The sequence below is a fragment of the Hibiscus syriacus genome, unplaced genomic scaffold (genome assembly GCF_006381635.1).
Source record: "Hibiscus syriacus cultivar Baekdansim isolate YM2019G1 unplaced genomic scaffold, ASM638163v2 tig00112042_pilon, whole genome shotgun sequence".
NCBI classification, from domain to species: domain Eukaryota; kingdom Viridiplantae; phylum Streptophyta; class Magnoliopsida; order Malvales; family Malvaceae; genus Hibiscus; species Hibiscus syriacus.
Window position 1 is genome coordinate 122,457 of NW_024063240.1, and position 15,699 is coordinate 138,155.

General features: G+C 35.3%; 1 long non-coding RNA gene across 1 annotated transcript; it reads left to right on the forward strand.

Moving 5' to 3' along the window:
- Positions 1 to 14,075: 14,075 nt before the first annotated feature.
- On the forward strand, positions 14,076 to 15,249 carry LOC120174184. Its single transcript, XR_005521143.1, has 2 exons — positions 14,076 to 14,548; positions 14,815 to 15,249. It is a non-coding gene; the product is annotated as an uncharacterized LOC120174184 (long non-coding RNA).
- Positions 15,250 to 15,699: the final 450 nt, after the last annotated feature.

Here is a 15,699-nt window from a genome sequence, read left to right on the forward strand (position 1 = left end):
GTATGATATATGCTTGGTAATTTACTTGGTGTTTACAGGTGGAGTTATGCGGGGGTCATGGGGTGGGGTTGGTGTGCTCCCTGCTCGTTGTATTAGCTATTTCCATTTATTTTTCCTTATGAAGTTCGATTCTATCCCACTCCAATGTGCACTCTTTTTCCTCCATTTAAGTTTAGGGAGGTTTTTTAAAGAGGCCCTTGGGGTGGAGCACTTTGTATTCAATTCCAATATATACAAAGTGTCGTTTCAAATATATATAATATATTGACAATGCATACACACCCTATAAATTTAGTTATTCAAATATGAAATCTTTAAAAAAAAACACACACTCCTTTACCAAAGGTTTCTTAATGGGTTAAAAAAACTAATATTATGATATAATAATTACAAAAATAAAATTGAATACGAAAAGGTAACTCACTAGAGATATTAATTAGATATTTTTTAAAAGGTACAGATTTTAATGTCTAAAATATCTATAATTTTCTGATCTTAAAACTATAATAAATTATATTTAAACGCATTCGAATTTACAATTTTTTAGATTTTGTAATAATGATATCAACGAACTAATACATAATTGGTTGTTTTAATTTAAAATGCAAAATATTTGATTTAAAAAAAATGAATTTTTAATTGCAAACAGATGTAACAATAATAATGCAAACAACCTATCAAATCTTTTTTGCAAAAGTTACATTTATTCTCTTTTAATCAAAAGAATCGCTAATCGCCCTATCTTTAAAATTAAATTAAATTAGCATCCTCATATATTTATAAGAGAAAATCGCCTCAGTGACCAAAAATGCCTTATAATATACGATTTTAACCAACTTTTTTTGGATTTGCCAAAATGACCAACAAAATCGCAACGCGAAATAAAAATCGCAACGCGAAATAAAAATCGCAACGCGATCCCCAGAATCGCAAATCAGTTTCCAAAATCGCAACGCGATTCTTGACAATCGCAATGCGATAGTACAAATTCGCATTGCGATTTTCAAGAATCGCAACGCGAATATGAAAATCGCAACGCGAACACATAAATCGCAACGCGTATCCGTAAATCGCAACGTGTATCCGTAAATCGCAACGCGTATCCGTAAATCGCAATGCGTATCCGTATATCGCAACGCGTATCCGTAAATCGCAACGATAATCAGTAAATCGCAACGCGTATCCGTAAATCGCAACGCGATTTTTAAAGCGCCATTATAATCGCTACGCGCATTTTATTTTCAAATTACAAAAACGAATATTAAGACAAAATCCCGTAATCGCAACTCATAACCTAAAACCTAAAATCACAACTCAGTCCCATCTCCATCTCTCACTCTCTACGGTGAAATCCGTCCCCATCTCCGAAGATTTCCGTCCCCATCTCCGGCGAAATCCCTCACAACCATTCACGGTCAGAAATCCCTCACAATATTCAGAAATGGAAAATCAACCTCCGAGGGTTAGTTTTTTAATTATTTTTATTTTGAAATTTTTGCATTATTGTAGGTTTTTTATATTGAAACTGATGATATGTTTACTGGTCATTTCAATAATAGATTAACCATTTCACTTAGATTTCATTTCGCGTTACGATTCTCTCGTTGCGATTTTCATTTCGCGTTGCTATTCTCTCGTTGCGATTTTCAAGTTAGTATTTGTCTTTGTCTTTGTTCTGTCTTTGGTTGAAGTAATGCAATCCATTCAAGTTTCAATTTGCAGAAGAGTCGCAACGAGATAAATGAAAATCGCAACGTGAAAATGACTATCTGCAACGAGAAAAATGAAAATCGCAACGAGAGAATCGCAACGTGAAATGAAAATCGCAACGAGAGAATCGCAACGCGAAACCAAAATCGCATTGCGATTTTCATTTCGCGTTGCGATTCTCTCGTTGCGATTTTCATTTCTCTCGTTGCGACAGTCATTCTCTCGTTGCGATTTTCATTTCAACCAAAAGACAAAACAGTGTTGCAAATTTTAGTTTCAAGAATAAACTACTACTTTTTATGTTTATTGTTTTTGGTATATCTTCACAGTGTAGTTTTTGGTATATCTAACTTGGTATGTTTATTGTTTTTGTAGAAATTTTTTTCGGCTTCATTGACATTAAGGAATAAAGTTAGCCTAGCCACTACAATTGCTTCGAAGCTTTCACCTGCACAAGGATAATTGTTTGAGGAAACCTGCTTCGGGCCATGGCTGAGAGTACAGCATCCGGGTGGAGATGCTAATTTGACCCATTTGTGGCTTCAGACCATGACATCAAATCTACCCGACAGTATACAACGTGGTGAGGAAGAGATATGGTTTCATTTTCCACCAGCGTATACTTGTTTTGGGCGGAAGGAGTTCTGCTTAATCACTGGTCTACGATTCGGACACGATGATGTAGGCCGGTACACTCGTCATATCGCCCGCCCATCATGGTTATCCCGGGTGTTTCCGGATGAGTCAATGGAGAAGCCGAACCTACACGTCGACGACCTGAAGAAATTGTTTAATAAGAAAGCTGGTTTCACTCGGATGGATGACGTCGATGTTGTCCGAGTATGCCTTCTACTACTTGTGTATGCCGGCTTTTTAGGCAGAGGCCAGACAACCTATTCCTCGGGAGCTAATAATATTGGTAGAGGACCTGAATGCATGGAATTTGTTTCCGTGGGGTTCGTATATAGGAAAGCTACCTGGACTAAGTTGTCTACTGCCTTTGATGACCGCAAAGTTTGCGTGGCGATGGGTCGAAATACACTTTGTCAGGCTTTGTTTGGGCCTTTAAGGTAAGAATTTCTATATAATGTTTCTAAAATTATAATTAATTATTTAACAATTACTAATTTTGTTATTATATTGTTTGTAGATTTGGATATTCGAGGCTTTCCCCAGCATGCGTACATATGCAATAAAAACGTCAAATGATATTCCCAGGGCTATTTCCTGGAAGAGGAAAAATCTGTTGGATTGGGAAGACTTAATACCATATGCGACAATAAATAATGTAAGTTAACACAAATACTTTCATATAATATATAAACAGTTATTAATAGTAGACGTTTAACTTTGTTTGAGTTTTTATATTGTTAGGAGGCCAACATTCCATTACAAAGACTGACACCCACGGAGGAAGAGCTTGCCACTGATTGGTGGCAAGCTAGTCAGAGTTTTTTTGATGGCACGGATGATGAGCATCATCCACTTCCTCCAATTCGAGAGCCATCACCTCACCCAGAGCCATCACCCGATCGACCCGACTATACACCTCTAGAACGAGAGCCATCACCTATCCCGTCACATCATCGAGCCTCTTCTCCACCATCACCTCATGATAGGCGACCGGTAAAGAGGCCACGACATTTATCTCCTTGTTCTCCACCTCCACGGGATGAGTTACGTGATGAGGTCAATGCCTTGCGTGAGGAGATCGGTACTCTACGCGATAACGATGGTGCATGGCGTGTGGATGGTGTCAACTTTACGTGGTGAGGTTTCCGCTCTACGTGAGATGATAGTATCGTTGTAGAATGAGGTTCATACTCTACGCAACGAGGTAAGTTTAAGATTTTCCATATTTAACTTAATGATAAATTTACTCGTAATTTCACTTAGATTAGCCATTTCACTTAGATTGCTTAGTAAATTTATTCGGTTGCTGCAATTCTGCTAAATGTGTATTCTTTAACACTGTGAAATAGTCTTTGTCTTTGTTTTGTCTTTTGGTTGAAAGTAAATTTGTTCGGTTGCTGCCAATTCTGCTAAACTGTGTATTCTTTAACACTGTGAAATAGTATTGTCTTTGTTTTGTCTTTTGGTTGAAAGTAAATTTGTTCGGTTGCTGCCAATTCTGCTAAACTGTGTATTCTTTAACACTGTGAAATAGTATTTGTCTTTGTTTTGTCTTTTGGTTGAAGTAAATTTGTTCGGTTGCTGCCAATTCTGCTAAACTAATACCCTGAAGTCAGTATTTGTCTTTGTTTTGTCTATTGGTTGAAGTAATGCAATCCATTCAAGTTTCAATTTGCAGAAGAAGAAATAGTTTACTTTCGCAACACGAAACTTAAAATCGCAACGGAGAATCGCAACGCGAAATGAAAATCGCAACGACAGAATCGCAACGCTAAACCAAAATCGCAACGACAAAATCGCAACGCGAAACCAAAATCGCATTGCGATTTTCATTTCGCGTTGCGATTCTCTCGTTGCGATTTTCATTTCGCATTGCGATTCTGTCGTTGCGATTTTCATTTCGCGTTGCGATTCTCTCGTTGCGATTCTCATTTCGCGTTGCGATTTTAAGTTTCGTGTTGCGAAAGTAAACTATTTCTCTTCTGCAAATTGAACTTGAATGGATTGCATTACTTCAACCAATAGACAAAACAAAGACAAATACTAACTTCAGGGTATTAGTTTGAAACATATTTTTCTTTGTTATCTGATTCATTTTGTGAACTATGATAGAATAATGACTTGGGTGAATACAATGCAAGTTTGAAACATATTTGTCTTTGTTTTCACTGTTTAAATATCATGTCTGTTTATTTACTGATTTTTGTATTTAATTATTTAGCGGCCCGATAGAGTGGATGCTTTACGTCGGGTTATGCTTGCACAACGAGTTCACGCATCAGACAGCGTGCACGTGCTATTAAGTCTCCGTACACCCCAATAGTGCGAAGCACCGCAAGAAGAAGCCCGACTCGCCTGTCATCCCTCAAGAGTCCACTCCTATCGTTGAAGAGGCCCCCCCTATCATTCCTCGAGAGTCCCCTCCCACCGTTCAAGAGGCCACTGTCTCATTGAAGAGGTCCCTCCACCATTCAAGAGCCCGATTCACATGGCGTCATATGTAGGCTTCTGAGAAACCCTCTGACGTGCCGGACATGATGATTCAAGTTGGCTCTCGTATGAGTTACCGGCCAGTACCATACCGGTATCTGAAGAGGAGAGGAAGAACTACCGGACACAATTCTGGATAACACCCTTTGGGCTAAGACCGCAGTTGATTTTTATCTACATGAGCTGAGCCGGGGTGTTTCACTGACATATGCAAGCTCACCGATGATATCTATTTGTTTGCTTGATTGGTCTTGGTGGGGTATTATTAGGGGTCAAGACAATGGCTATTTCGATGGGGGGGTAAGTCTTATATTTTTCTTATATTTCAATTTGATTAATTTTTTTTTAAATTTATGTAAGTCACTAATATATGTCTTTTTTGTAAAACAGCATATCGATGCGTGGGTGACACGTCTTCTAATAATAAAAAACTTAAGAAAATAAAAATATACGATATACAATTATGCCGACGTCTTTTAACGCCGTTCACATGAAGAATGCACGAGATGAATCATTTGATTTGGGCAATGGACAAGCTAAACTTTATCCTGTATGGTGGGAGGTCGATAAGGTTAGTATTTATTTAGATTGAGTTTAAAGGTTTTATGAAATAAGTGCGCAATGAATGAATTATTACTTATGATTGCAGTGTTTATCCCTGTTTTGGAACGTAAACATTGGATTCTCGTCGAGCTTCAGCTCCCATCCCTTAAGACAATAGTGTATGACAGCATGATAAATTACATATCATTGGCTGATTTAAGATTTATTAAGGTATGGAGCTCCATTTGGCTAAATTCTTGGATGCGATCAATTATTGGACTCGTTCTGGAAACAAGAAGCCAAAGAAGCTCAATATTACAGTTATTAGAGACGAACCGCGCCACAACAAACGGGAGGAGCCAGAGGAGATTGTGGTCCTCTCGTATGCTTGGCGTTGGAGCGTTTGACGACGGGAAGCATCAAGTATCTACCTCCCACCGATAGAGATAGAGCTGCAGTAGGCTTGTGGTTTCGACATTATATGGCTAAATCGATATATACGAGACGCTGCCTACCTGCATCCGCGTTATAAAAATGCCCATAAACAATTGGTAAGTTTATAGACTTTTGGTTGAAAATGTTTGGTTAAGTACCTAGAATAGAATAATTTGCTGTTTGTAGGTTTTAGATGTGTATAAAGTGTTGTTTGAGCAATGTTTGGTTTCTGCAGGTTAATCTCAGAAGTGAACTGCGTGAAAATGATGTATGGCTGCAAAAGTTGATTCAATAGTTTAATTGATTGTTTTTTGATTGTTTAATTGATTTGTAAAAGTTGATTCAATAGTATATGATTGGAAATAAGAATTATTGCTTATTTTTTGATTGTTTAATTGATTTGTAAAAGATGATTTGTAAAGTTGATTTGTGTAATTGATGCGAACATAATTCTTATTTTGCTTGTTTAATTGATTGAAATGTAATGGTTGTTTGTTGATTTCAATCTGCATTATGTTGAAATGAAAGCAATGCGAAATGAAAATCGCAACGAGAGAATCGCAATGCGAAATGAAAATCGCAATGCGGAAATGAAAATCGCAACGAGAGAATCGCAATGCGATTTTCATTTCGCATTGCGATTTTCATTCTGCATTGCGATTCTCTCGTTGCGATTTTCATTTCGCATTGCAATTTTCATTTGCATTGCGATTCTCTCGTTGCGATTTTCATTTCGCATTGCGATTTTCATTTCCGCATTGCGATTCTCTCGTTGCGATTTCATTTTGCATTGCGATTTTCATTTCCGCATTGCGATTTTCTTGTTGGGATTTTCATTTCGCATTGCGATTCTCTCGTTGCGATTGTAATTTCCGTGTTGCGATAGTCAAATGCATGCCTAATAAGTGATAACAACTGAATAACAAGAGTTGGTTTAGTCAAAATGGTTGGCCTGAGTCATTAATTCAACTGAAAATGTTAAAAGTTCACACATAAAATCCACATAATACAACGTTGCATTTAAAATCACCTAAGTTAACAGTCCCAAAAGGTGAAGCCAATTGTGATTGGGATTTTAAAGATGATTGCCTTTTGCTTGACACCATATGAGCTTTGGATTTTGATGAGGATCCATATTTTGGTAGAGGAAAGATGATTTTGATGGCACTGGTGATCCACATGTCAACTTGTATGACCACTTTCCTTGCACCGACTACATATCGATCTCTTCTTCTCTTCACCCTTAGACGGTATACGATCGTGACTTTTTGGTCGGCCAGGTAGCCTTCTGTCCATGGCTGGTGGCAAAACTGTTTGTAAGTCATCTGGTATGTCCCACTCAGAGGATGGAATAGGGTAGACATCTCGGCATAAGTCTGTCGATAAACTTCTGTAGTGTAGCAATCCATAGCGTATGCGCTTGAATCATCTTGGTTTAGATGAAGAGCAACTTTTATAACATGGCCACACGGATACCAGATGTTTGCCATTTCATACAACTACACGTCTTTGCATTTAGATCGACTAGCCCATTTAAGTTATTATCCAGTACTTGAACAAAGTGTTTGAACATGGTTCAACTCTCCATGACGTTGACTTCACAACACGTTTCGTTATCTTTTTTTCAGTCCATGGTGTAACACGATGTTCCAATGTTCCTGTAAATTTAAATAAACAATACTTAGTAAAATATAAATATGATAAGTTACGAATTCAAAGAAATAATACCTGCATGGTTTCTTTTCTTGTAGTACCACTGTTGAATAGAGGCTCGAAAAAACTCCATTAACATAGTAATGGGTAATTTCCGGGAATGACGACTTAGAGCGTTGATTGATTCTGCACTATTAGACGTCATGAAACCATATCTTGCTCCAAGTTGATGTACTCTTGACCATCTTTCAAACCCGACATCATCTAGTGTTTGAGCACACTGAGGCAAAACACGTCTTAAACAATTTATATGCTTATTGAAATCCACTTCCCGATAAGCTTTTACAGCCTTCCAGTATGTCCATTTGTGCTTTTTTATACCAGCAGACCTTGATTTTAGATTTCTATACAAATGAACACCACAAAGTCCATGAAAAGCATATGGGAAACACCTTCTAACAGCGTTGTCAATTGAGTTTGCCCTATCGGATATGATTTTCAGATTGCTAATAGGACCTATGCAATCCCTAAGATGCCCCATAAACCATGTCCATGAATCAGAGGTTTCAGATTTGCCAACCCCGTAAGCTATTGGCAATATCCCATTGTTAGCATCCATGGCTACTGCTAATAAGTTTACTCCAAGGTATCGACCTTTCAAATGTGCTCCGTCAACTATAATAACTGGGCGCATGCAAGTAATAAACGAACGAATCTACAAAATAATATACCAAGAAATATAATCATTTAAATGTGAAATGCATGTAACTAACAAAAATGAGTCACAAAATTATATTGATTTACTAACCGTAGCACCAATGGCGATAAACAACAACTCAAAGTTCGAATCTCTATCTGTTTTGATATGAGTTACCGACCCAGGATTTTTCAGCTTTAAATTGTGACAATAAGCCGGCAGTTGGGCAAACGATGCTTCTGGCTACCCCCTCAACAATTCCAAGGCATAACATTTGGCTCTCCAAGCTTGAGAATATGATATACTAATCTTGAATCGAGCATTCATGTCAGTCATAATTTCATGTCCCCGATATACCCTCCCATTCAAAAACATTAACTCAGCCAGAAAACCACCCAACACCTTTTGTTTGCCTGTCTATGGTGAGGAAAACTTGGGTTCTTGAACATGTATGTTTATCAATAAAGTCCTAACTTGAAACACTTCGCAATCTTTATTCTCTTTGCAATCATACGCCACGTACAGTTTTTGTCAATCATACACCTTGTTTCGAAACGATCTTTGCTTGATTTGTTAACTTTTAGTTGATAGCCATCTTCCACACATTTCGTATACAAAGCTATCTTCAAGTCTTCCTTTGTATCAAAACAATCATCTTTCTTGATACGAATAACTTTTGTGTAACAATCAACTGCTTTCTTTACCAACTCTTCTTCGGTATCTGAAGTAATTCTGGCATATTCCAGTTATACGCCGTGGCATTTTCTTTTCTTCGGGGACTTTTTCTTCTTCTTTTTCTTCTTCAGGATTATATGATTACAGAATCGATGTTCAACATGTTCATTCACAGTCGTAACTTCCTCCTCATTATCATCAACAATACATTCTTCGACAACGGCTGTTTCATCATCAAAATTCGGGCATTGACCAATATCAAAATCATTACACGCAGGGTCTGTTTCTTCTTCTGAAACATCATCAAAATCCGTGTATTGACCAATATCAAAGTCCGGATATTGACCAAGACCAAATTTCGAATACTGACTAGTACTCACAATTTTTTCTGTTGGCTCATCATCGTCTAACTGGTCAATACGAAAACCGGAATTTGGTGCTGAAAGTTGATTGGGATTTGGATTAGAGAAAGGTTGTGGGTTTTGAGAAAACTTAGTTGATTACTACCCGCTACTGACCCAACAATACTACTTCTAGGTTCAACAACATACAATGTAACATCATCTTGTGAAACACTAATGTAAGCAATGAATCGTTCAACATCTTCATTGTCGGTTAACAAATAAACTTTACCATTTCTCTGATAAGATAGCCTAAATCCACTTAGGGGCTCTAAATTCAATTTATTTGAAACACGTAGCATTAGAGTTTCATAAGTTAACTTTTGTAAAGACAATTTTAGTTGAAGATTCATGGGTAAAGGCATATATTGTAAAACACCATGAACATTATCCCATGACCCTCCAAAACACAAATCTATCCAAACATGATCAACATTAGATGATTTCATGGTTGTAAATTAATTTACTAAACAGACGAGCTGCGAAACTAAAACCTGTTGCCGGATTGGGAAGGATGTCGTTGGATATAGGAACGGATGTCGCCGGAGAGAGTGATAGATGGAGATGGAATGAGTTGCGATTTAGGGATTTAGTTTATGATTTGCTGCTGTTGCGTAGTTATATACCCAAAATTTCAGTGTTGTGATTTACAGATTCTCGTTGCGATTTACTGATTATCGTTGCGATTTACGGATACGCGTTGCGATATACGGATACGCGTTGCGATTTACGGATACACGTTGCGATTTACGGATACGCGTTGCGATTTATGTGTTCGCGTTGCGATTTATGTGTTCGCGTTGCGATTTTCATATTCGCGTTGCGATTCTGTAAAATCGCAATGCGAATTTGTACTATCGCATTGCGATTGTCAAGAATCGCGTTGCGATTTTGGAAACTGGTTTGCGATTCTGGGGATCGCGTTGCGATTTTTATTTCGCGTTGCGATTTTGTTGGTCATTTTGGCAAATCCAAAAAAAATTGGTTAAAATCGTATATTATAAGGCATTTTTGGTCACTGAGGCGATTTTCTCTATTTATAATTAAGATAAATAAACATCCTTTTAAGCCCGTTTCAGGATGGGTTCGTACCTTGTATGAAACTTTAATACATAGTTTTAGATAAATACATTGACTTCACAAACTAATTTAATATATTTTATATTTGCATGAACTAAAGCAAACATGGTGGTAAAGAAATTATTGTTATTTCTTAAGGTCATGGGTTCGAGCACAAAAAATGTTAAGGTATGAACATTTAATGTCAAATGATTGAAAATTATTTTTGAACATATACTACCTTATAGTTATCTCATATTAATTAAAAAAACTACATTCAAATGAAATGATATGATCAATAATAATAAAGTATAGATTTAATAATAAATTTTAAAAATAAATCGATTTAACTAAATTGAATAAAAAGAAAACCTGAAAGATAAGATATCTAATTTAACCCTTTCTAATAAAGTTAGACACTTATTAAAGTACCACATTTTACGTTTCTATTGGTTGTTAATATTTTTAAAACATAATTAATTATTTTGAGACAACTTAGTAACGAAATTAAATGTTATGTGAAGAATGTTTTAGAAAAATCTTCAGAAAATAATTATTTAAAATATATGTAATTTAAAGGGTAAAGAGTTTATTAAACTTTTCTTAATGATTAATTGAATTATATTATCTTTAGATCACTTCTTAACAATTATAGGAATTTAATTTAGACAAATGACATATATTATTAACGGAAATGATACATCTTACTTATTAATTCTTTGATATTTTCGCATCAATTTAGCCCTTAAAATTGTTTAGCGGCATCATCCTAACCCTCAAAGTCCGTTGTCCCTTTTGAACAATAGAACAATGAGTCTTCTGCGTCTGTGGATTAAAAGATTAAGTTAAGATATTTACTAAACACAACAGTTACAAAAATTTTTCAAAATTTTATTATTTATTTTAGTAAGATTAAAGGATTATGTTAAAATTTTGGAGATTTTTCCTAACCGTATTGTTTGGTAAATATTTTATTATTATTTTTTTAATAAATATCACATCGTCATTAAGCCACGTCATAATATTTGTTGACGTGGAAATTGTTGGCTTCCACAAACACATAAAACTATTAGTTCTGTTACTTAGAACTGACTTCGAGAGTTAGGATGATGCCCTAAACAATTTCGAAACTAAATTGATGCGAAAATACAATAAGAACGAAAATGATAAATTAGATCTACTAAAAAGATAAAAATAACCTTTAACCCTTAAATAAATATGTTTCAATCAATACCGAGAGTTAAAAGTTATCTCAAATTCTCATTAGGAGGTTTCATTTGAATTTTAGTGAAGTCCTTTTAATTACAATAGTATGAATATTTTGAGCCACCTAGTGGTAAAAAAGAATTTTATTGCTTTTATAAATTTTTAAGTTCGAGCAATTATGTTTATAGGGTATGTATACGTCTATTATAAAATGATTAAGAAAATTCATAATATATACTACTACCTTCTAATAGCATCAGACTAACTATCTATAGAATGTTGTTCTTTTTAAATGTCCAAAATTTGAGCAGTTATGTCTACAGAGTATGTACATCTATTGTTAAATGACTAAAAAAAATCTGAATAGTTATTATATTATAATCATCCTATACTAATAAAAGAAATTGCAATGATAGTATATGTGTTTCGAGCGTGTTATAATTTTATACACATATATTTATTTGTTCTTATAAGTAGTGTTGATGTTATATTTTGTATTATGTTACATTTTTTTCATAATTTATTTAAGTAGTTTAGTTTATCTTATTATTAATTGAATATATTATTAAGGTAAATACAAAAATTAGTTCTTACATATTTCACATTTTAAATGATTTAGTAACCATTTTTGGTGCTACATGTTGCTGCAAGATGGACCACTTCTTAGTCAGGCAAACATCGTTATTGCCAATGAAGAAAAGAAACAACAGTGGATAATATGTTCTTTTTTTCATTTCCCTATATTATTTAGTTTCATTCTTTTGTTTATATATCATAATACATTTATAATATAATATGAATTAAAACTTAACAAATTAAACTTAAAATAAAAGGTTACTTTTATTCATGTAGTCAGGATGGACCTAGAGGGGCGGGTGGGGGCGGTCGCCCTCTAAAAGTTTCAAATTCTTATATATATATGTTAGATATTTTCTTTGTATTTTCTAATGAATTTCGCACCTACTTAAAATTTTATAATTTTATAAATTCGACCATCCTACATAAAATCATTTGTTCGTCATTGCTTGTAGTAGACTCAATTTATCATTTTTCACCTCTATGGTATTGTTGAAACGATTTTTTTTCAAGCGGGGAAACGAGATTTTGAAAACCACGTCATTTTAAAATGATTCTATTTATGGTTGATTTTTTTAATTAAAAACAATGCAATTTTAGAAAACCTCTCGTTTCGAAAATTTTGGGATTCTTTTTTAAAATAAAACATACGGTTCGAGGAATCTTCACCAATCTTTAATTAGGGTATGATTGGGCATCCAAAAACGTTTTTTCATTTTAAATAATAATTAATTTTAATTAAAACAACAAATTTAGGTCCGCTTTACCAGAAAATGAGTTCGGGAGTCGGTTACGCGTGGGGAAGGATTAGCACCCCCACAACGCCCTAAATCGTACCTCGTCGATTAATTAATGTCTTCACACTGTAATTTATAAATTCGAGATTAATTTGGTCTATGATCCCCGACAAAACAACAACACATGAATTTTACCATATTTCAAAGCACCAAAATTGATTAAATTAAAATTACAAAGCCTTTAGAAAGATAAAGAATATTCGATTATTTACAAATATCGAGACGAGATCTTCGATAATTCTAACTCTCTTTTCTCGATAAATTTAAATAGCCGAATATTTCTTTTTCTTTCGTTCCCAAATTTTAAAATGATGGACCAATTTTTTTAAAGAGTCAATAATGGGATATACTTTTAATTTAAAATCGTCAAAAGCAGATATCTAATCAGTTAAGACAACCCACTTAAAATAATTTTAAATTAAAAGAATATTACCCTTAATTAAATTATGTAGCTAACATGCAAGTACTAAGTAAATAATGCCACACATTAACAAAACATTTAAGCTTAGAATAACACATGCCCTTGTACGCATGATTAAAATGCAAACATGGTAATGAAACCTTAATATTTTAAAGTTATAAAATTTTGTTATTACCGTATTAACATAACATGTGATAAACGGTTTTCATACTAAATTAATTAATAACTAAAATATTATATTAATTTTATTAATTTACAAAAGCCTAAAATAAAATTGGGTGATATGGTACATACATGCATACAAAATGAACGTGCATTGAAGTAAAACGACATAAAATTAAATATGCTTTTAATAACTCAAGTCTCATATTCAAAATTTCCATAGAGACCACAGTGAAAGAAAATTAGGCTAACACTAGAAATTACCCACTAGAATAAACAAGTCAACAAGTGATTACATTGTCAAATATTTAAAATTACAAGACACAATTAAAAACAAACATAAACTGAAGGAACATGTAAATGTATGACTAAAATAAAAGAATCCAAAAGAATGAGAGCCGAATTAAGATAACAGGAAAGATTCTATTCGAGGACTAAATTATAATAAGCTAAGGAGTACTGGATCTCGCCCCTAATTACCCCCTAATCACCTAATACGTGGTTCATCTCCCCCCTGGACTCCAAAACGATGCCGTTTTGGTCTCATCTGAAACGACGTCGTTCCGGAAGTTACTTATATAGGATTTTTAGGGTAAAATCTTTAGCCTGATTCATTATTTCCCTAACCCTCAGCGCCGTTCTCTCAAACTTTCTCCTTGCTTCATCCTCAACCCTCACTGAAACCCTCCGAACGCCACAGCCTCCGCCGCCTATTGGCTCCGATGAGAGCCTAGACATCACCTAACCTATTCCGACCTTAACCCCTCCAAATACCAACCTAAAAAACAAGACCCAAAACCAAACTACCTTCAAAAAATTCCCAACCAGTTTCAAAACTCCGGTAGCCACACAAAACCACGGCCGCCGTGGCCTTCCCCCTTCCCAAACGACTCCGATGTTATGTCTAAAGGCCCGATGGAAACCCCTAAACCGCTATTTTCTTACCACAGACCCTAGATCTAGCCCACTAAAACGGAACCCCCACCTCTGCTCGAACTAGACGAAACCAAACAACGTTAAAAGAAGGGAAACGGTGGCTTACCCTCGGTCTTTCGCCTAGGCGCTCAAAGCTCGTTCCAAGGTCATTTGGGTAAGAAAGATTGAATCTTTTCTTCTTTTTTTTCGTTTCTGCCTGGGTATTTTGGTGTTTGGCTTTTTGTTGTGCTAGTGACTATTGTTGGTATTCGATTGAGTTGCTCTCTTGTTCACTCGATGACTACGGTTTCTGTGTGTTTTCTTTTTGCTCCGTGTTCTCTCGATTATTTCTGTTTTTTTTCTTCTCTTGTTTCCTGTTCTGTTTTTCTAGTCGATCTCCTCGGTTTTTGCTTCCTCGTGTTCTGTTTGTTTGGTGTGCAGGCCTCGGTGAGCACGGGCGGAAGTAATGGTGGTGGCCTCGGCCTCGGTGGATGGCCGACAGGCGTGGGTCTCCCTCGATAAATTCGAGCACTGTCTTGGGTTCTCTGTGCAAGCTGGTTTGCGGCTCAAGGAGGACTGGGAGCTGTTGGATCTCGTTAGATCCAACGGTGATAGCTTGACGGTGCCGGAACTTAAACCAAAAATCCTAATGGTCCCTTGATCTGGACCGTTAGATGAGAAGCAGATCTAACGGTCCAGGGCATGAGGCAGCTGGATAATATGATGGAGACTAGGGTTTCCACAATTGGGCTACAACAATGGGTTTCAACATCCAAGCCGGGCCTGCTTTGATTTGGACTCCATTTGGGCCAACCTGGTCCAATCTGTTGTAATTTGGACTATAACAAACATAAATAAGACATTAATTAGTATTTATTTATTTACTTATATATATATATATATATATATATATATATATAAGTAGGACACTATTTATACGTACTCATAATAATAAACATACTCGTATGTATTACTAATATAAAGTACGTGACCCCCTACTGGATAAAATGAGCATTTACAGGTATTTTTGCATTAATTTAGTTCTTGTAATTGTTTAGCCGTATCATCGTAACCCTCAGTCTGTTGATCGTTGTGATAAAAAAAATCGTGAGTCTTCTACGGTTGTGGATTAAAGGATTAGGTTAAAATATTTATTAAACACAACGGTTTGAAAAAGTTTTCAAAATTTTATTATTTATTTTAGTAAGATAAAGGGATTATGTTAAATTTTGGAGATTTATCTAACGTTGTGTTTAGTAAATATTTTATTATTTAGTTTTAATAAATGTCACATCGTTATTAAGCCACATCATAATATTAGTTGAT